Source organism: Scyliorhinus torazame, chromosome 12, assembly GCF_047496885.1.
Source record: "Scyliorhinus torazame isolate Kashiwa2021f chromosome 12, sScyTor2.1, whole genome shotgun sequence".
Classification (NCBI taxonomy): domain Eukaryota; kingdom Metazoa; phylum Chordata; class Chondrichthyes; order Carcharhiniformes; family Scyliorhinidae; genus Scyliorhinus; species Scyliorhinus torazame.
The window spans coordinates 168,089,082-168,111,378 of record NC_092718.1 but is presented as its reverse complement, the minus strand read 5'-3'; positions in this window follow the sequence as shown (position 1 = coordinate 168,111,378).

Sequence of the window (22,297 nt, the reverse complement as noted above, 5' to 3'; positions counted from 1 at the left end):
AGCAATAGTTGTAGGAGATTCAATGGTTAGGGGAATAGATAGGAGATTCTGTGGTCGCGAGCGAGACTCCCGGAAGGTATGTTGCCTCCCGGGTGCCAGGGCCAGGGATGTTTCGGATTGTGTATTCAGAATCCTTAAGGGGGAGGGGGAGCAGCCAGAAGTCGTGGTGCACATTGGTACCAACGACGTAGGTAGGAAAAGGGGTGTGGAGGTAATATACGAGTTTAGGGAGTTAGGCTGAAAGTTAAAAGCCAGGACAGACAGAGTTGTCATCTCTGGTTTGTTGCCAGTGCCACGTGATAGCGAGGCTAGGAATAGGGAGAGAGTGCAGCTGAACACGTGGCTGCAGGAATGGTGTCGGAGGGAGGGCTTCAGGTATTTGGATAATTGGAGCGCATTCTGGGGAAGGTGGGACCTGTACAAGCAGGATGGGTTGCATCTGAACTAGAGGGGCACCAATATCCTGGGAGGGAGGTTTTCTAGTACTCTTCGGGAGGGTTTAAACTAATTTGGCAGGGGAATGGGAACCGGATTTGTAGTCCAGCAACTAAGGTAGCCGATATTCAGGACGCCAAAGCGTGTAATGAGGCAGTGGGGAAGGGAACACTGACAAAGGAGAGTACTTACAGGCACGGAGATGAGTTGAAGTGTGTATACTTCAACGCAAGAAGCATCAGGAATAAGGTGGGTGAACTTAAGGCATGGATCGGTACTTGGGACTATGATGTGGTGGCCATCACAGAAACCTGGATAGAAGAGGGGCAGAAATGGTTGTAGGAGGTCCCTGGTTATAGATGTTTCAATAAGATTAGGGAGGGTGGTAAAAGAGGTGGGGGGTGGCATTGTTAATTAGAGATAGTATAACAGCTGCAGAAAGGCAGTTTGAGGAGTATCAGCCTACTGAGGTAGTATGGGTTGAAGTCAGAAATCGGAAAGGAGCAGTCACCTTGTTAGGAATTTTTTATAGGCCCCCCAATAGTAGCAGAGATGTGGAGGAACAGATTGGGAAACAGATTTTGGAAAGGTGCAGAAGTCACAGGGTAGTAGTCATGGGTGACTTTAACTTCCCAAACATTGAGCGGAAACTCTTTAGATCAAATAGTTTGGATGGGGTGGTGTTTGTGCAGTGTGTCCAGGAAGCTTTTCTAACACAGTATGTAGATTGTCCGACCAGAGGAGGGGCAATATTGGATTTAGTACTTGGTAGTGAACCAGGGCAAGTGATAGATTTGTTAGTGGGGGAGCATTTTGGAGATAGTGACCACAATTCTGTGACTTTCACTTCAGTAATGGAGAGGGATAGGTGCGTGCAACAGGGCAAGGTTTACAATTGGGGGAAGGGTAAATACGATGTTGTCAGACAAGAATTCAAGTGCATAAGTTGGGAACATAGGCTATCAGGGAAGGACACAAGTGAAATGTGGAACTTGTTCAAGGAACAGGTACTATGTGTCCTTGATATGTATGAAACCTGTCAGGCAGGGAAGAGATGGTCGAGTGAGGGAACCATAGTTGACAAGAGAGGTTGAATGTCTTGTTAAGAGGAAAAAGGAGACTTATGTAAGGCTGAGGAAACAAGGTTCAGACAGGGCGTTGGAGGAATACAAGATAGCCAGGAGAGAACTGAAGAAAGGGATTAGGAGAGCTAAGAGAGGGCATGAACAATCTTTGGTGGGTAGGATCAAGGAAAACCCCAAGGCCTTTTACACATATGTGAGAAATATGAGAATGACTAGAGCGAGGGTAGGTCCGATCAAGGACAGTAGCGGGAGATTGTGTATTGAGTCTGAAGAGATAGGAGAGGTCTTGAACAAGTACTTTTCTTCTGTATTTACAAATGAGAGGGGCCATATTGTTGGAGAGGACAGTGTGAAACAGACTGGTAAGCTCAAGGAAATACTTGTTAGGAAGGAAGATGTGTTGGGCATTTTGAAAAACCTGAGGATAGACAAGTCCCCCGGGCCTGACGGGATATATCCAAGGATTCTATGGGAAGCAAGAGATGAAATTGCAGAGCCGTTGGCAATGATCTTTTCATCCTCACTGTCAACAGGGGTGGTACCAGGGGATTGGAGAGTGGCGAATGTCGTGCCCCTGTTCAAAAAAGGGACTAGGGATAACCCTGGCAATTACAGGCCAGTTAGTCTTACTTCGGTGGTAGGCAAAGTCATGGAAAGGGTACTGAAGGATAGGATTTCTGAGCATCTGGAAAGACACTGCTTTATTAGGCAGAGTCAGCACGGATTTGTGAGGGGTAGGTCTTGCCTTACAAGTCTTAGTGAATTCTTTGAGGAGATGACCAAGCATGTGGATGAAGGTAAAGCAGTGGATGTAGTGTACATGGATTTTAGTAAGGCATTTGATAAGGTTCCCCATGGTAGGCTTCTGCAGAAAGTAAGGAGGCATGGGATAGTGGGAAATTTGACCAGTTGGATAACGAACTGGCTAACCGATAGAAGTCAGAGAGTCGTGCTGGATGGCAAATATTCAGCCTGGATCCCGGTTACCAGTGGCGTACCGCAGGGATCAGTTCTGGGTCCTCTGCTGTTTGTGATTTTCATTAATGACTTGGATGAGGGAGTTGAAGGGTGAGTCAATAAATTTGCAGACGATACGAAGAGTGGTGGAGTTGTGGATAGTGAGGAGGGCTGTTGTCGGCTGCAAAGAGACATGGATAGGATGCAGAGCTGGGCTGAGAAATGGCAGATGGAGTTTAACCCTGGAAAGTGTGAGGTTGTCCATTTTGGAAGGACAAATATGAATGCGGAATACAGGGTTAACGGTAGAGTTCTTGGCAATGTGGATGAGCAGAGAGATCTTGGGGTCTATGTTCATACATCTTTGAAAGTTGCCACTCAAGTGGATAGAGCTGTGAAGAAGGCCTAAGGTGTGCTAGCGTTCATTAACAGAGGGATTGAATTTAAGAGCCGTGAGGTGATGATGCAGCTGTACAAAACTTTGGTAAGGCCACATTTGGAGTACTGTGTACAGTTCTGGTCGCCTCATTTTAGGAAGGATGTGGAAGCTTTGGAAAAGGTGCAAAGGAGATTTACCAGGATGTTGCCTGGAATGGAGAGTAGGTCTTACAAGGAAAGGTTGAGGGTGCTAGGCTTTTTCTCATTAGAACGGAGAAGGATGCGGGGCGACTTGATAGACGTTTATAAGATGATCAGGGGAATAGATAGAGTAGACAGTCAGAGACTTTTTCCCCGGGTGGAACAAACCATTACAAGGGGACATCAATTTAAGGTGAATGGTGGAAGATGGGGATGTCAGAGGTAGGTTCTTTACCCAGAGAGTAGTGGGGGCATGGAATGCACTGCCTGTGGAAGTAGTTGAGTCGGAAACATTAGGGACCTTCAAGCAGCTATTGGATAGGTACATGGATTACGGTAAAATGATATAGTGTAGATTTATTTGTTATTAAGGGCAGCACGGTAGCATTGTGGATAGTACAATTGCTTCACAGCTCCAGGGTCCCAGGTTCGATTCTGGCTTGGGTCAGTGTCTGTGCGGAGTCTGAACATCCTCCCCGTGTGTGCGTGGGTTTCCTCCGGGTGCTCCGGATTCCTCCCACAGTCCAAAGATATGTAGGTTAGGTGGATTGGCCATGATAAATTGCCCTTAGTGTCCAAAATTGCCCTTAGTGTTGGGTGGAGGTGTTGACTTTGGGTAGGGTGCTCTTTCCAAGAGCCGGTGCAGACTCAATGGGCTCCTAACCCTAACCCTAACCCTAACCCTAACCCAATCATTATTTTGCATGTAGCCCCCCCTCCCCCCGCCCCCCCTCCCCCCTCCGCCCCCCCTCCCCCTGCCCCCCTCCCCCTGCCCCCCTCCCCCTCCACCCCCCCGCCCCCCCGCCCCCCTCCGCCGCCCCCTCCACCCTCCTCCCCCCCTCCGCCCCCCCGCCACCCCCCCGCCCCCCCTCCGCCCCCCTCCCCCGCCCCCCGCCCCCCTCTCCCCCCCGCCCCCCCTCCCCCCCGTCCGCCCCCCCTCCCCCCCCGTCCGCCCCCCTCCCCCCGGTCCCCCTCTCCCCCCCCCCCCCCCCGTCCGCCCCCCCTCCCCCCCCCCCCCCCAGATGAGGAGGACAGTTTGATGCAGTTGAACTGCTTCACAGCCCTGAAGATAGCACCGATCCAGGTCATATTACAAGTTAATAGTCATCCTGTAATGATGGAAATGGACACGGGGGCTGCCATCTCCATTGTGGATCATCAGACGTTTTGACGACTTTGTGTAGGAATCATGCCGTTGACATTACGTGATACCAAGGCGAGATCAGCAACCTATACTTGCGAGCCACTGAGCATCGTGGATACTATTGTAACTCCGGTAACTTTTGTGCGGGCCATGAAGAATCCAGCACGAGTCGAAGGATAGAAAGAAATAACATTTATTTACAATATACAACAGCAGTAGCAACTCCTTGCTGCTCACTCTCCTCTAGCCTGTTCCAAACTGGCCAGCTTTATTTATGCAGGGAATCTGCTAATGATTTCTCCGCCCCCCTCATTGAGGAAGCTCATACTCCCAAAGGATTGTGGGATTGCCATTCGTCCCCAGCCAGTGGTAAGCAGACAGGTTATAACATCCCTCCCCCCCAAAGTCCAAGGAATCCCTGGCGAAGGAGGGCGTCGGGCTCGTTTTACCGCAGGCCGAACACCATTTGCACGAGGCGCTGGATTGGGCGGCGTGTAACGAGATGGAGAACGGCGCTTCCGTGATGAACGGCATAACGGTGTACATCCACGGCCCGTGGGCCCGAGGATTCGCCCTCTGAAGCGTCCTGTGTCTCCATCTCGGAGTTGGAGTCCGCTGCCTTTGTCATCTCGGCGTCTCTATCTCCACGCGGTTCTGCAACGACCTGCGCAGGCTTTGAGTGCGGCACCAGAGGAAGATTGTGAGGAATACTTTCTACTTTGTCTGGTCTCTGTGGCTGTAGAAATGAACTCCGGGGGCGGAGAATCTTTGGAAGGGATGGTCTTCTGGACTGAACGTGGTCTACATGCTTGCGCTGGAGACGACCCTGGACTTGCACCAGGTAAGAGATAGGGCCCGTTTTGCGAAAGATTACGCCAGGGACCCACTGGGCACCACCAGCAAAATTCCGAATGAACACTGGGTCACCGGGCACAAAGTGCCGAATCGGCCGATGCCGAGAAAAAACATGTCCCTGCCGTTCTTGTGTGCGCCGTACTTTTGCGCCAATGTCTGGGAAAACCGTGCTAAGGCAGGTGCGAAGTCTCCGGCCCATTAGGAGTTCCGCGGGAGCTACCCCAGTCACCACATGTGGGCTGGTTCTATATGAAAACAAAAAACAAGCCAGTCTCGTGTCCATTGACCTGGAAGACTGCTTCTTTAGGCCTCATTTGAATGTCAGCACTGCGTGCTCCGCCAACCCATTTGAAGCCGGGTGGTAAGGGGCGGTGCGGATATGGCATATGTCGTTCATCTTCATGAACCTCGCAAACTCCTCACTTGTGAACGGAGTGCCGTTATCCGTGACCAGCACCTCGGGGAGGCCATGCGTACTGAAAGACAAACGCATCTTCTCGATTGCTGCGCAGGACATTGTGCCTACCATCTTATGCACCATTTAGACTGGGCATCGATTAATAGAAGGAACATGGATCCTTGAAAAGGGCCGGCGAAATCCGCATGCAAGCGCGCCCAAGGCCGCCCTGGCCATTCCCAGTGATGTAGGGGCACGGCCGTCGGAAGCTTCTGATGCTCCTGGCAAATGGAGCAGTTTTGGGCCACTTTCTCAATGTCGGTGTCGAGGCCTGGCCACCAGACACAACTCCGGGCCAACATTTTCATTTTGGTCTCTCCCGGATGCCCATTGTGCAAGTCTCTTAGTATCAGCTCCTGCCCTTCTTCCGGGACAATCACACGCGTCCCCCACAAGAGGAGACCGTCGTCCACACTAAATTCTGTCAGCTTGGAGGAAGATGCCCGCAACTTGCCTGGGAGCTGTCTATGCTGCCCACCATACAGGACTATGTGCCAAACCTTTGACAGGACTGGCTCTGTCTGAGTCCACTCACGGATCTGTGATGCCGTGACAGGCAAGGTGTCCATAAAATGTAGGGTTGCAACCACCTCACCGGTCGTGGGGGTCGACATGGGGCCGGTCGATAAAGGCAATCGGCTCAGTGCGTCGGCATTCGCTATCTGAGTTCTGGTTTGTGCTCCAGAGAATACTCGTAGGCAGCGAGCAACAAAGCCCAGCGCTGGATCCGTGCGGAAGCAATGGGCGGTATTGGCTTATCCTCTCGGAAAAGTCCCAGCAGAGGCTTATGATCAGTCACGATAGTGAAGTGGCGGTCATACACGTACTGGTGAAAGCGTTTCACCGCAAAGACCACTGCCAGGCCCTCCTTCTCGATCTGCGCGTACTTTATTTCTGCTGCAGTCAATGTGCGGGAGGCGAAAGCTATCGGCCGCTCAGCCCCGTTCTCCATCTTGTGGGACAGGACGGCCCCAATACCATACGGGGATGCATCACATGTGATGAGCAAAGGCTTTCTAGGATCATAGTGGGTTAGTAATCCAGACAACGACAATTGTTGTTTTACCCGCCGGAAAGCGGTTTCTTGCGGCTGACCCCAAACCCAGGTGTGATTTTTCTTTAGCAGAAGGTGCAACGGGGTCAGCGTAGTTGCCAGATTGGGGAGGAACTTCCCGTAATAGTTTACGAGGCCGAGAAAAAACGAAGATGCGAAGTGTCAGTCGGGGCGGGGGCCTGTTGAATTGCACGCACCTTCTCTGCGACGGGGTGCAAACCTTCGCGGTCCCCCGATAACCTAGGTAGATTACTTCCTTCGCCTGAAAGACGCACTTTGTGCGACGTAAACGGACTCCAGCCTCTGAAAAGTGTCTGAGGACAGCCTCCAAATTTTCCAAATATTCCTGCTCCGACGTCCCTGTAATCAAAACATCGTCTAAGTAGACAGCGACACGCGGTAAACCTCTCAAAATGCCCTCCATAACACGTTGAAAAATTGCGCAGGCAGAGGATACCCCAAAGGGCAACCGTGGATATTCATACAGGCCCCGGTGTGTATTAATCGTTACATATGGCTGGGAGGCAGGGTCCAGCTCCAACTGTAGGTAGGCGTGACTTATATCTAATTTTGTGAACGAGAGTCCGCCTGCAAGCTTCGTGTAGAGATCCTCTATGCGAGGCATTGGATATCGGTCGAGCCGGGAAGCCGTATTCACTGTAAGTTTATAGTCGCCGCACAAGCGAACTGTGGCATTAGGCTTCGTTACAGGTACAATTGTGCTGCCCAGTCAGCGAAACGGACGGGCCTGATAATACCCAAAGTCTCCAAACGAGTGAGCTCCCATTCTACCTTCTCGAGCAAGGCGTAAGGCACCAGGCGCGCCCGGAAATACCGCGCGTGGCTCCTGGTTCGATTTGGATACGGGCTACGGCCCCTTTTAGTTTCCCCAAACCAGGCTGGAATACACTTGGGTATCGTCCTAGCACCTCAGCCAACCCTCCAGAAACTGTTTGGAGGATGTGCTGCCATTGCAGCCGCAAATGGTGCAACCAGTCCCGATCCAACAGGCTGGGCCCGTGGCTGCGCACCATGATAAGTGGGAAACGCCCCGCCTGGCGTCCATAAACAACAGGGGTCATTGTAGTTCCTGTAATGTCCAGTGGTTCCCCCGTATAGTATACCCTGCTTGATGCAGCCGAATGTCCTCTGGGCGATCACGGAGACCGCTGCGCCAGTGCCCAACTCCATCTCAAGCGGGTGACCATTGACCTGTACTGTCACCTTAATGGGGGCCACACGGGGAGCTGCCACACAATGCAGCTGCAGGCAGTCATCCTCCGTCTCCACGTCCTCAGGAGTAGTCGCCGCAGGTTCACCCAAATGGCCCCTGGGCTGGCCCCAATTTCTGTCAGAATGACGGCGCCTCTGGTGCCCCCAGGACCGGCGTCTGCGGCGGGGTCGGCGCCCACAAGTCTGACAGGGACATGGCTCCTCATCCATTGGTTCTGGGGAAGGCTCACTTCGGGGAGGAATGTCCGACGGCCACTGGCGTCGATCCGGACGTCGCCTCACCCAAGGTACCACAGGGGTGCGGGGGGACGCTTTTGGACGGAAGGGGTTGCGCCCCAAGGCATGCACCTCCATTCCCTGTAGCTCCTGTACTCCCCGTTCTGCGCTCTCTCGGGACAATACTGTTTGAATGGCCTGCTGAAAAGTCAATGTTGGTTCAGCTAACAACTTTCTCTGGGTGGCCGCATTGTTAATACCGCAAACCAAACGGTCGCATAACATTTCTGACAAGGTCTCACCATAGTCACAGTACTCCGCAATCCTGCGTAGCCTGGAGTGAAAATCGGCAAGGGATTCTCCTGGGGTCCTCTCAGCGGTATTAAACCAGTAATGCTGGACTATCGTGGACGGGGTTGGGTTATAATGTTGCCCCACTAAGTTCACAAGTTCATCAAACGTTTTGGTATCTGGCGCAGCTGGGTAATTAAGGCTCCTAATCACCCCAAATGTATGCGGGCCGCAGGTGGTGAGCAATATGACCACTTGGCGCTCGTTTTTGGTGATGTTATTTGCACGGAAATAGTAACGCACCCGTTGTGCGTACTGGTACCAGCTTTCCAGCGCAGCATCAAAAACATCCAAACTCTCCGTACAGAGGCATTGTGTAATAGAAAACAACTTCCAACCTGTATCCAACAAAAATCCATGGAGGTGGCTTCAGCAGTGTAAACAGCTAAACCCTTTAACCCTCGTCGCCAGTTTTGTGAGGGCCACGAAGAATCCAGCACGAGTCGAAGGACAGAAAGAAATAACATTTATTTACAATAACATATATATACAACAGCAGCAGCAACTCCTTGCTGCTCACTCTCCTCTAGCCGGTTCCAAACTGGCCAGCTTTATGCATGCAGGGAATCTGCTAATGATTTCTCCACCCCCCTCATTGGGGAAGCTCATACTCCCAAAGGATTGTGGGATTGCCATTAGTCCCCAGCCAGTGGTAAGCAGGCAGGTTATAACAGTAACACACGGGCAACAGCCTGTCTGGCTTCCATTGCTTGTGATCCGGGGACCAGGGCCCAATTTGCGGGGCGTGACTGGCTGTGAGTCCTCCGTGTCAGCTGGCAGCAAGTTTTTGGGATGGGTGCCGGGAATCTGTATGACATCTCGGGCAAATGAAGTGTTCCAGTACCTGATGCCCAGAGTGAAGGTTTCATACACAAAACTGACCGGAGGGTGTTCTTCTTTGAAACTCGACATGAGCCACGCCTATTTACAAGTGGATCTAGACAAAGGGTCCAGAAAATCTATGACCAAAAACAGCCATAGAGAGTTATTTGAATACACCCACCTCCCGTTTAGGGTCTCATCTGCCCTGGCGATTTTCCAGCGATGAACTTTCCACAATAATTTATCAGGCTTTAAAATGACCGGAGTTCAATGGTGTTCTTCCAGGTTGGGGCCCCTTTTATGAGCTGAACATTATTTTCCACTGGGTATAGACCACCCCTGTCCAGCCTGTTATATTACTAAATTATAATATAAGTATTACTCTTTTGTCTTGCCGAGTTGTTTTGAATTCTGATGCGAAATAGTCAAAGGTTTTCAGATGATGACAAAATGTTTTCTGAGTAATATATAATAAACTAGTGAGTTCTTTCACTTCAATACTAAACTAGTAAAACAAGTAAGTAAGTTTATATTAAATTAACACTTATAATTATAATAGCCTGCACTCTGATCTAATCACGTCTTCACTCTAGCTGCTCTCTACCCACAGTAACTCACACACACTAAGAAAGAGCGGGAAACTCCTTTTTATAGGTCCTGTTAGTAAGTGATCATTTGTCTGCACTTACTTTACATTAACTGAACATATATTAACACATACGGAGATCACTATACAGCCTGTATCATTAGTAAGTTACCGCTCTAGCTCGGAACACATACTTTATTTTTTTTAAATTTCTTTTTAGAAATTTAGAGTACCCAATTAATTTTTCAATTAAGTGGCAATTTAGCGTGGCCAATCCACCTAGCCTGCACAGCATTTTGGGTTGCGGGGGCGAAACCCACGCAAACACGGGGAGAATGTGCAAACTCCACACGGACAGTGACCCAGAGCCGGGATCGAACCTGGGACCTCAGTGCCGTGAGGCAACAGGGCTAACCCACTGCACCACCATGCTGCCCATCGGAACACATACTTGCTCCTCTTCAGCTAGGCGTCCACTTGGGGAAACCACCTGAGCACTTCCTGCAGGTAGTCCTTGATAATGGATTCAAGAATTTTCCCCACTACCGATGTTAGGCTTAGTGGTCTATAATTCCCTGTTTTCACTCTACCTCCCTTATTGAATATTGGAGTGGCATTAGCTACCCTCCAATCGGCAGGGACAGTTCCAGAGTCTATTGAATCCTGGAAGATGACCACCAATGCATCCACTTTTCCTCCTTAAGCACTCTGGGATGCAGATTCTCAGGCTCTGGGGATTTACCCGCCTTCAATCCCATCAATTTTCATAGCACCATTTCTCTACTAATATTGATCTCCTTCAGTTCTTCCCTCTCACTAAACCTTTCATTCTCCAACATTTCTGGTATCTGATTTGTGTCCTCATTTGTGAAGACAGAACCAAAGTGTGTATTCAATTGCGCAGCCATTTCTTTGTCCCTTATTATACATCCCCTTGTTTCTGTCTGTCGGGGGCCAACATTTGTCTTTACCAATCTCTTTCTCTTCACTTATCTGTAGAAACTCTTAATTTTTATGTTCCCTGCAAGCTTACTTTCGTATTGTATTTTCCCCTTCTTAATCAATCTCTTGGTGCTTCAGGGGAGAGTTCAGCAAAGACATTTGGACCACCTCAAGAAGCAGGAGCCACGTTACATGATGCCCAACCAGTGGCAATGGCGCCTCCTCCATGCCGGGAACTGCTCCTCAGCCAGAGGATCCAGCTGTCTATTTCCAAACACCCAGTTCAGCAAGTGGATGATGACTCCAGCTCGGAAATGGTCACGGAAGTATCTCTGCAGAAGATGATGTTGTTGTCGAGACCAGGAAAAGACAGTTGACAAATCGATATATACCCCCCCTGACTCAGAGCCTCTGCAAGCTGAAGCATAGCCTCGGGCGAATAGGCACAAAAGGCCTATTGGCAGCTGAAGGGCAGCTTTCGGACTTTGGGGGGAGGGGTGTCATGACCCTCACGAGGACCTCGGGGAAACCATTGTCAATCTCCCCGTGGGACCTGTGGAGTATGAACTTCCCAGGTAGGGGGCGGCGGCCATCCAGCTGGAGCTCGTTAGACACACACATAAAAGCCGGCCCAAGTAGGACCCGGAATTGCTGGTTGTGCCAAGGGGGACGGTGCTTGTGGAACGTTACTGCCGTGGGCAGAGTATTGTATGTAGTTTAAAATAAATCCTTGTTCCACTACTGCTGGCTTCCTCAGTTACTAAACACATTGACTCACCACATGCACATCCCACCTTGATGAGAGACAAAGCCATGAATATTAGGTAAGAGCCCTGATTGATAGAGATTGTTGGAGGATGGTTGAAGGGTGTACAGTGAATTGAGCAGTGTTTAAGGCTTGAGGTGCTGTTAGTAGGATATTACATTTGAAGAGGTGTTTTCTGACCTTGGCCACTCGTGTGGGGTCATTAAACTTCTTCCAGCAATGTATCCTGGTCCTCAATGCTAGATTGGCTGTGATAGATATTTGCCTGCATATCTTTGCAGGATATGTTTGGAGGGCCTTCTGGCTCCTGGTATTTTGTTATAAGGCCTCCAATGCCTGATCATAGAATCTTGATCCTGGTGTGACTTTATTCAGAATTCATTCTGCGCGGACGTCCTTCCCCGACCACTTACAACACCTGGAGCAGCCAGAATGTGCCTCTGGTTGTAACGAGTGCGGGTTGGCTTCAAGTGGTGAAAGCCTGGCTCAAACGTGGACTTCTGCTGGGGCGTAGGGACAGCCACTTAATTGTGAACATTGTGTTGTTTGAATGTTGCAGTCACGGTATCGAGCAGGGAGAACAATGTTTGTGACAGAATGGGAGTTGGTTAATTCCCCATCACGATTCTCATGCCTGCTTTTGGGGCCTATCCAATTTTTCCCCTCGTAAATATACCCTTACAAAGTATACCATGACAGAGTGATCCAGTTGTGTCTCAGAAGGAACTGTCTGTCCTCGGAGTCAGACAGTTGTGGGTTCAAGTCTGAACCGTGGAGACTTGTTGACAATATCTGGGCTGATGCACCAGTGCAATACTGAGGGAGTGCTGTACAATTGGAGATGCTGTCTTTTGGAAGAGATATTAAAACTAAGGTGCTTACTGCCTCGCAGGTCGATGTAAAAAAAACTATTTTAGTATTTTGATGAAAAGCAATGTGCAATGTATCGCTCACCCAACATCACTAAAGCAGATTATCAGGCCATGTTACCTCTCTGTTTGTGGAGGCTGACTGCTGTGTGTTCAATATTACAGCAGTCACTGCCTTTCATGAGTGGTGAGGTGCTTTGGGACCTCATGGCCCCCTGGTGTCTAACTTTCTGCCACTCCAAAGATGTCATCAATTATTCTTCATGCCCTGACATCCCTTTACCGGCCACAGCTGTGGGCAACTTGCCTCCTCTGGATCTGAGCCATCTGTATATTTAGTGGCTCTTAGGAGGCAGTAAGGGCAGCACGGTGGCATAGTGGTTAGCATTGCTGCCTCACGGCACTGAGATCCCAGGTTCGATTCTGGCTCTGGGTCACTGTCCGTGTCGAGTTTGCACATTCTCCCCGTGTTAGCGTGGGTTTCGCCCCCACAACCCAAAGATGTGCAGGGTAGGTGGATTGGCCACGTTAAATTGGGTACTCTAAATTTATTTTAAAAAAAGAAAAAACTGGAAGGAATGAAATGAAAATCGCTTGTCACAAGTAGGCTTCAATGAAGTTACTGTTGTGGTGTTGGGCGTTCTGACACACAGATGAGCCAACACAGTTGTATTTGGTACAACGCTGTTTTATTCAAACTTACTATCTACAGTTTTGTCTTGATACTCTGCACGTGGGTCTCCCTGTCTGTGATGTTAAAACAGGTCTTGTCGTTGTCCTTGTCCCCAGATCTACTGCCCACCAGGTGTCGTGTTTGTCCTTTTATACTGTCCCTGTCTTTGTCTGTGATTGGTGTTGTGTGTTCTGATTTGTCTGTGGTGGTGTCTATCATGATGTGTGTGTTTGAATATCATGACATCCCCCCTTTTTATAAAGATATGTGCCTACGTGGTTATAAATATAATCGTGTTGTGAGTGCATCTAAGAGTGTGTGTGTGTGTTGTGTACAGCATGTGCATATGACGTAACTATTTACATGGGGCGATGTTGGGTGCGTCATGCTAATGAGGTTGTACCATAACAAAACATGAATGCGATAAAAAAACTTTGAATAGTGGTCCGGTCAAACGATATCTGGAACGATAAACAACAACAGGTTATAATACAGTAGTGTTTAACTTTTTAAACGTATGAACAGTGTTATAAGTCCAGTCTAGTGGGTGTGCGACGAATTCGGGTTGACCGCCTCAAGGGTGGGTCAAGAACCACCGGCTGATGTGCAAGCATGGCCATGGGTGGCGATGGAGAGGGCGTGATCTGCGGCAGCTCCACAAAGTCATCCTCGGAAGCCTGTTGACGATCCGGCGTGTGTGTACAGTGTGGCTGCGAGCGTGGAAGTCGGCGAAGGGCGCGCCGATTGCGGCGACGCACTGAACCATCCGGCATGCGTATCAGGAACGAGCGGGGAGCCACACGTCGGAGAACTTCGGCCGGTGCTGACCAGCCACCATGCGGTAGATGGATGCGTACTTTGTCTCCGGAGGACAGGGGGGCAAGGTCCGTCGCTTGTGTGTCGTACAGACTCTTCTGGCGATCACGCTGCATTTGCATCTTACGAAGAACCGTATCATGGTCCGTTGTTGGTGCCAGGATGGATGGCACCGTCATCCTGAGGGAGCGACCCATCAGGAGCTGTGCTGGCGAGAGACCCATGGCTAGCGGGGCCGATCAATAGGCCAGCAAGGCGAGGTTAAAGTCCGACCGGTCAGCAGCCGCCTTGCAGAGGAGCCGCTTGGCAATGTGAATGCCCTTCTCTGCCTTCCCATTCGACTGTGGATGTAGAGGGCTGGACGTCACATGAGTGAAACCATATGCTGCGGCAAAGGACGACCATTCACAGCTGGCGAAACAGGGTCCATTGTCCGACATGACAGTCATTGGAATGCCATGGCGAGCAAATGTTTCCTTGCAGGCCCCAATGACTGCGGACGACGTCAGATCGTGTAGAGGTATGACTTCCGGGTAATTGGAAAAGTAATCTATAATAATGATGTAATCTCTGCCGAGCGCGTGAAATAGGTCAACACCCACCTTCGCCCAGGGGGACGTCACCATCTCATGTGGTAGAAGCGTCTCCGGAGGTTGCGCCGGCTGAAACCTCTGACAGGTTGTGCAATTGAGCACCATGTTGGCTATGTCTTCATTAATACCCGGCCAATATACCGCCTCTCGGGCCCTCCGTCTGCATTTCTCGACTCCCAAGTGGCCTTTGTGTAGTTGATTAAGAATCATCTGGCGCATGCTGTGCGGAATGACAATCCTGTCTAACTTCATAAGGACACCGTCAATGTTGGTAAGGTCATCTCGCACATGATAAAACTGCGGGCACTGCCCTTTGAGCCACCCTTCCGCCATGTGGCGCATCACTCGCTGTAGAAGGGGGTCAGTCGCTGTCTCTGCGCGTATGCGGGCCAGACTTGGGTCGTCAGCCGGCAGATTTGCTGCTGTCAGAGTCACGTGTGCCTCAATTTGACATACGAACCCCTCCGCATCTAGTGGTGTGCTCACTGCTCGGGAGAGCGTGTCCGCCACGATGAGACCCTTCCCCGGAGTGTAGATCAGTTCGAAATCATACCTCCTCAGTTTAAGTAAGATGCGCTGGAGGCGAGGGGTCATGTCGTTCAGGTCCTTGTTTATTATGTTGACCAGGGGGTGGTGGTCAGTTTCGACCGTGAATCGTGGAAGATCATACACATAGTCGTGGAACTTGTCCAATCCAGTTAACAAGCTCAGGCATTCTTTTTCTATTTGCGCGTAGCGCTGTTCCGTAGGGGTCATGGCTCGTGAGGCATATGCAACCGGGGCCCATGACGACGTGCTATCTTTCTGCAAGAGCACTGCTCCAATGCCGGATTGGCTGGCATCCGTTGAGATTTTTGTGGGGCGAGCCGTGTCAAAGAACGCCAGCACTGGTGCCGTGACCAGTTTGTGCTTGAGCTCCTCCCATTCCAGCTGGTGCAATTGTTGCCATTGGAATTCTGTTGATTTCTTCACGAAATGGCGCAGAGCCGTTGTATGAGAAGCAAGGTTGGGAATGAACTTCCCAAGGAAGTTGACCATGCCCAAGAATCTTAGGACAGCCTTCTTGTCAGCCGGCCGTGGCATGGCTGTGATGGTGCTAATTTTGTCTGCATCGGGACGGACCCCTGATTGTGAGATGTGGTCCCCGAGGAACTTCAGCTCAGTCTGACCAAAGGCACACTTGGCGCGGTTGAGACGCAGGCCATTTTGTCGTATGCGGGCGAAGACGCGTCGTAGACGATGCATGAGCTCCTGCGGAGTGGTGGACCAAATGATGATATCGTCCACATATACACGCACCCCTTCGATGCCTTCCATCATCTGCTCCATGATTCGGTGGAAAACCTCAGATGCCAAGATGATGCCAAATGGCATCCGGTTGTAGCAGAATCTGCCGAAAGGGGTGTTAAACGTGCATAGCCTTCGGCTGGCCGGGTCCAATTGGATCTGCCAAAATCCTTTGGACGCATCCAGTTTGGTAAATATTTTGGCTTGGGCCATCTCGCTGGTGATTTCCTCTTGTTTCGGGATGGGATAGTGTTCCCGCATAATGTTGTTATTTAGATCTTTAGGATCTATGCATATGCGGAGCTCGCCAGAGGGCTTTTTTACATAGACCATGGAGCTGACCCATGGCGTGGGCTCCGTGACCCTGGATAGGACCCCTTGGTCCTGAAGAGCCTGCAGCTGCAACTTGAGGCGGTCTTTGAGTGGCGCAGGAACCCTGCGAGGTGCGTGAACGACCGGGATGGCGTCCGGTTTAAGTCGAATCTTGTACGTGTATGGCAATGTCCCCATGCCTTCAAATACCTCCTGGTTGTGAGCAAGGAGGGAATGGAGATTTGCGTGGAACTCAGCATCCGGGAAGTCGGATATGTCATCTGGAGAGAGAGACATAATGCGCTGTACCAGGTGAAGGACCTTACACGCCTGTGCGCCCAGTAACAAATCTTTTGATGAGCCAACAACTTCGAAGGGGAGTGTGGCTGTGTGCGTTTTGTGAGTTACCTGTAGCTGGCAAGAACCCATGGACTGGATGACGTTCCCGTTATAATCAACCATCTTGAGCCGGGATGGGGTAATGGGTGGTTTGACCTTCATGGCCTGGAATTCAGAATATGCAATCAGGTTGGCGGATGCGCCGGTGTCCAGACGGAAGGTGACGTGCGATCGGTTGACCGTTAGGGTGGCACTCCACTCATCGGCCGGATTGATGGTGTTGACCCTGTTTACATCGATGACGGAAACCCGGAAGGCATCCTGGTCATCTGCATCATTTAGCTGGAAGTCTTGATGCGTGGGCTGGACGGTCCTGACGTGTCTGCGAGGTTGTCGGAGATGTGTCGGATCCATGGGTTGAGCCGCACGACAGTAGGCAGCATAGTGGCCCATCTTGCCACATCTGAGGCACTGTCGGTTTTTAGCAGAACATTGCCCTTTTAAGTGTACAGCTCCACAGTTGCCGCACGTCATGACGTCACGGCGTTCGTTGCGCCACTGCGCATGCGCAGTGCGATCTTGCATTGGGCGCGCCTGCACGGTGCATCCCTCGATGTTGCCGTTGGTTTTGGCGCGCACAAGCGCGGGAGACCGCGGAAAGCGCGGGAAGCTGCCGCTCTCGTCGGGGCCGCGGGTCGGGAGATAATCGATGGCCTGGATGCATTCGGCGTCGTGGGCGGCCTGGCTTGCCGATTCGACGGCTGGGGACCCCCTCCGTGCCAATTCGGACGCCTGAAAACGGCTGGTTGAATTCTCGTGGAGGACACAGACTTCCACTGCAGACGCTAAGGTGAGGCTTTTGATTTTAAGAAGCTGCTGGCGTAGGCCACTGGAGGCAATGCCAAAAACAATCTGGTCCCTGATCATGGACTCTGAGGTGTTGCCGTAACCGCAGGACTACGCTAGAATTCGGAGGTGCGTCAGAAAGGGTTGAAAAAGCTCCTCCTTACCTTGCAGGCGTTGCTGAAAGAGATATCTTTCAAAACTTTCATTCACTTCAACATTAAAGTGCTGGTCTAGCTTGAGGATGACTGTGTCATACTTGGATTGGTTTTCACCTTCTTCGAACACCAGTGAGTTGAAGACATCGATGGCGTGCTGACCTGCGTAGGAGAGGAGAATTGCAATCTTTGTTTCGTCCGAGGCACTCTGTTTCTCGTTGGCTCGGATGTACAGGTCGAATCGCTGCTTGAAGAGCTTCCAATTGGTGCCAAGGTTCCCCGCGACTTGCAACGGCTGCGGTTTATTGGTGAGGTCCATGTCCAGAATGGCAGGTTAGTCGGCAGGTATCGATCCACTCCTGTACCATGTGGTGTTGGGCGTTCTGACACACAGATGAGCCAACACAGTTGTATTTGGTACAACGCTGTTTTATTCAAACTTACTATCTACAGTTTTGTCTTGATACTCTGCACGTGGGTCTCCCTGTCTGTGATGTTAAAACAGGTCTTGTCGTTGTCCTTGTCCCCAGATCTACTGCCCACCAGGTGTCGTGTTTGTCCTTTTATACTGTCCCTGTCTTTGTCTGTGATTGGTTGTGGTGTTGTGTGTTCTGATTTATCTGTGGTGTGTCTATCATGATGTGTGTGTTTGAATATCATGACAACTGTGAAAAGCCCCTAGTCGCCACATTCCGGCGCCTGTTCGGGGAGGATGTTACCGGAATTGAACCGTGCTGCTGGCCTGCTTTCAAAGCCAGCGATTTAGCCCTGTGCTAAACAGCCCGGGTAGCTGTGGTGTACTTCGTTTGTAAGAAACTGTGCAGCTGTCCTGCAGCATTGGGATGGTAAACATGATTACCAACTGAAATATGGCTGCACCTCCCGACAGGCACCCATCTCATGCAAACCCACGGCATTCCAACAGCCATCTGGGGACAGGGTCGGCTGTATGTCTGATGATTCATTTGGCTGCAGGCATGTGCCTTTTTCCTTACCATCATTCTGCCCGACCATTCAAATCCACCATTACCTTTAGGCTCGGAAATGGTTGAAGATGAATTGCGATGTTTTTCGAGGTTCCCCGAATGTCTGTCTCCCTGTTGTGGTCTCACTTTAATTACACCCAACCAGGCCCCCCCCCCCCCCCCCCCACCCCCCACCCCCCCCGCCATTCCTTTGAATTCACCTCCTTGACTATTTTCCTCTCCCAGTGCTAGCCTTTGCGTCAGATCAGCCCACATCCGCGTGGGAAATGATGTGATTAAGCTGACCTGGGAGAATTGGATATAAGTGGCCTAATGCCATCTGAGCCTGTCAGAAACCTGCCAGTCATTCATGTTTCTGTCACTTCAGTCTCGATTATCCCAGTGCTCCCCCTTGTCTGCCTCCCGTGCTGTTCAGACCATTATTGTGCAATGAAAATTCTGATGCAACGTCTGCCCGTCCAGTCTTCCAGGAGCTGGCAGCCCTGGTGCTGAACTTAATCCAAATAGGTCATTCTGCCTTTTGCTTGCTTCGCCTGGCAGTACAGAAAGTGCGCAGCGATTTCTGGTGCCTTTTCATTTTGACATTACAGGCTGGAACGTTACCGGTGTATCAGCTGTGACATGATGTTAATGCTGTCACCTTTGTGACCGAAAGAACGTGGATCCCAATTCGGGAAACTCAGGAACACCAGTCGCTTTGATTGACAGGTGCTAAACATGACCAGGAATGGGAAAACATTCCAGCTTCATTTTTAAATGAGGAAAACTGACACCACAATTTTATTCTGTATATATCACCGGGCACATTGCTCCGACTAATGACTTTCAGTGCAATTTTCAACTTTACCTAACCTGGGAGTCTCACACAAGTTAGTCACTGTTCAAGTCTATACTGAGCCCGCTCTTGTTGCGTCAACATACTTGGATTCAATGCCCTTGGGCTAAGGCGATGGTGAGGGGTAGGGTCGGGAGAGGGGTTGGGGTGGACGCGGGCCGAGTGGCTGCGGGGGCGTGGTGTTGATCAGGCAGAGGTTCCTGTTCTTATTCGCTATTTGGTGATTACCTACTGGAAAGTGCCCACATGTGGGCATTGAGGAGCATGATCAGATTTGACTGTCGAACCGCCTACAGTTGAATAGCCTGGTGAATTTGATTGCCTGCTCTTATGTGACCTCAGGATACTCCTCCAGAAGTGGAACAAGAATTCTGGGGTGGCAGTGAGAGCAGAGGACTGGTAAATTCTAACAGACAGCAGGTAACAACCATACACCCCTGATCTGGAGGATGTGTTGGGAGAATGCAGGGGTTTCATAACCCCATGCGGACAGCAGGAAATCATTCAGCCTCTTATTAAAACAGTCTAACTTTAGGATACAAGTTTAATCTAAATAAATCCTTTGTCTCTTACTGCTGCCCTGAATGCTAATGATCAGAGCACCGTTTACGAGCTGGCTCAACACATAGGCTGCATTGATATCTTAATTTTATGTATTTACGTATATTATAGACAAAAACAGAGTCTTTGCTTACATTTTCACACATTCTTTCCATACTCTGCCCTGGGATTCAGACAGCAAAGGCTGCAGTTTTCGCAGTGCTTATTATTATTTAACAGCTTTATTTTTATTGTGCCGATAATTTGAACTTTTCCAAAATAAACAGAAGGAAAATCTGTCCTAAAGTTTATTTTCCAATGTGCGAGTAGCACAGACTGAGGGTTGGCCACTGTGTAACTGTACAAAATCTCTGTTTAATCAGCAGGATGAGACTTACTTACTAATGAAATAAAGGATTTGCGTTTACAGAGAGTCCATCAGTACCTCAGGACCTCCCAAAGCATTTCACAGCTCATGAGGCACTTATGAAGTGCAGTCACTGCTGTTCTGTAGGGAAATATAGGGAAATACACAGCAAGGTCCCATTGTCATAATATACACCAGTATATCATGGTGCAGACACACACTGATGGACACACAGTGGGACCAATCAACACACACAACACCACAGCCAATCACCGGTGAGAGCGCACACACTATAAAGACAGGGGGCATCAGAGTTCCCGCTCATTCGAGTAGCAGCTAGCTAGGAGCACAGAGCTCACAGCCTGCAACACAGACATTCACCATGTGCTGAGTGCATCAACTGGTTAGGACAAGGCAAAGGTCTTTAGTTAAAGCTAGTATCGTAAAGCAACTCACCCTAGCGACCTGTGTCCTACATGAAAATGCCACCAGTCGGTACTCCCATATACAAGCGGCTGGAACGGTGCGGCAAGGGCCCCAGGAGGCGGAACGGGTCCAAGTGATTGAGCACCTCCAGGGCCTCAGCCTCGATGAGGGCGGCCATTTCGCGCGCTTTTCGCGGACTCCCGCGCTTGTACGCACCAAACGAGGGAACTGCGATGTGGAGGAACGTAATGCGCAGGCGCGCACCACGCATGACCGCACCGTGCATGCGCGGTGGCGTAGCGAACGTGCTGACACCACGACGTGCGGCAACTGTGGCTCCGCCCATTTAAAGCAGCAATGCCCCGCAAAATATCGACAATGCCTACGATGTGGAAGACTTGGCCACTATACTGCCTGTTGTCGAGCAGCTCAGCCTTCCAATTCATATCGCTTCAGCCAGCCTCGCAGGAATGTTCGAGCAATTCAACCCACGGTCACCGAGTCCAATTCCGACCTCCCAGCAGTGAGAAAATAACCAGATAATATGCTTTGGTGAAGTTGTAACATTTCTTTCCTAAATTCCCCCATTATAGAATCATAAAATTTACAGTGCAGAAGGAACCCATCGAGTCTGCACCGGCTCTTGGAAAGAGAACCCTACTCAAGCCCACGCCTCCACCCTAACCCTGTAACCCAAGAACCACACTTAACCTTTTTAGACACTAAGGGGCAATTTATCATGGCCAATCCACCTAACCCGCACATCTTTGGACTGTGGGAGGAAACCGGAGCACCCGGAGGAAACCCACGCAAACACGGGGAGAACGTGCAGACTCCGCACAGACAGTGACCCAAGCCGGGAATCGAACCTGGGATCTTGGAGCTGTGAAGCAACCATGCTAGTCACCGTGCTACTGTCTTGCCCTAATTATCTGGTGCTCCTTCCTGAAGAATTGGGTAGAGTTTTGTTGGCGTTGTGACGGCTGTTGCCTTTGCTAAGACTAAGTTAGTTCATCAAAGATCAGTGCTTGAACTCAAAAAGATTGGGTTAAATTATTAGGCCCTGATGGGGCAGGTGAAGAGATGGTTGGATATGGTATTTTGGCCCATGGGCCAGTGTACTGATACCATCTCACCTTTGAACCATTTTCCTGGAGGTGGAAAGAGGAGTGGTAGGGCTAACCATCACCCAGTGGTGAGTAGTCAACCAAGGCACTTAGGCCAATTGTCAGAGGTTAGCTAGAAAACCGGGGAGGCCTGTGCTCCATAAGAGCAGGCTTTGTGGGCCTCCCTGCTTGTGTGAAATCAGCAGCCATCGTGGACTACCCTGTGGAGCAGTTCCCCCACCCCAGTGATGGCCTGTTGCTGAGGGCACTTTTAACGTTAATACTTTGAAAGTTGGAGGGAGGGTGTCTCTCTAAAAAGGCAGCCTCCTATTGGCCCTCCAGCTTCGAGAGCCCACTCACAGTGCTTAACTAGCTAATTCAGAAATAATTCCCGCCAGGTGACAATCTTTCCGAACAGTGTGGGCTTCTGACCTCCATTTGAACTGATGTTGGGTCCTGAAAGCCCCGGGGAAAACCCTGCCCATTGTCTGAGTAGCGCAGCACCACCCCCTCCCGACACCCTCCCCAACACCCAGCCCAGAAGAGAACTCAATTCCAAACCAACCACTTTTAATAACCCCCCTCTTCCCCGCAAATGGGGTGCGCTGCTGACAGCCTTACCAAGCTGAGTGTTGGACTACCTCCCCTCAGTTAAAGGAAGGCCT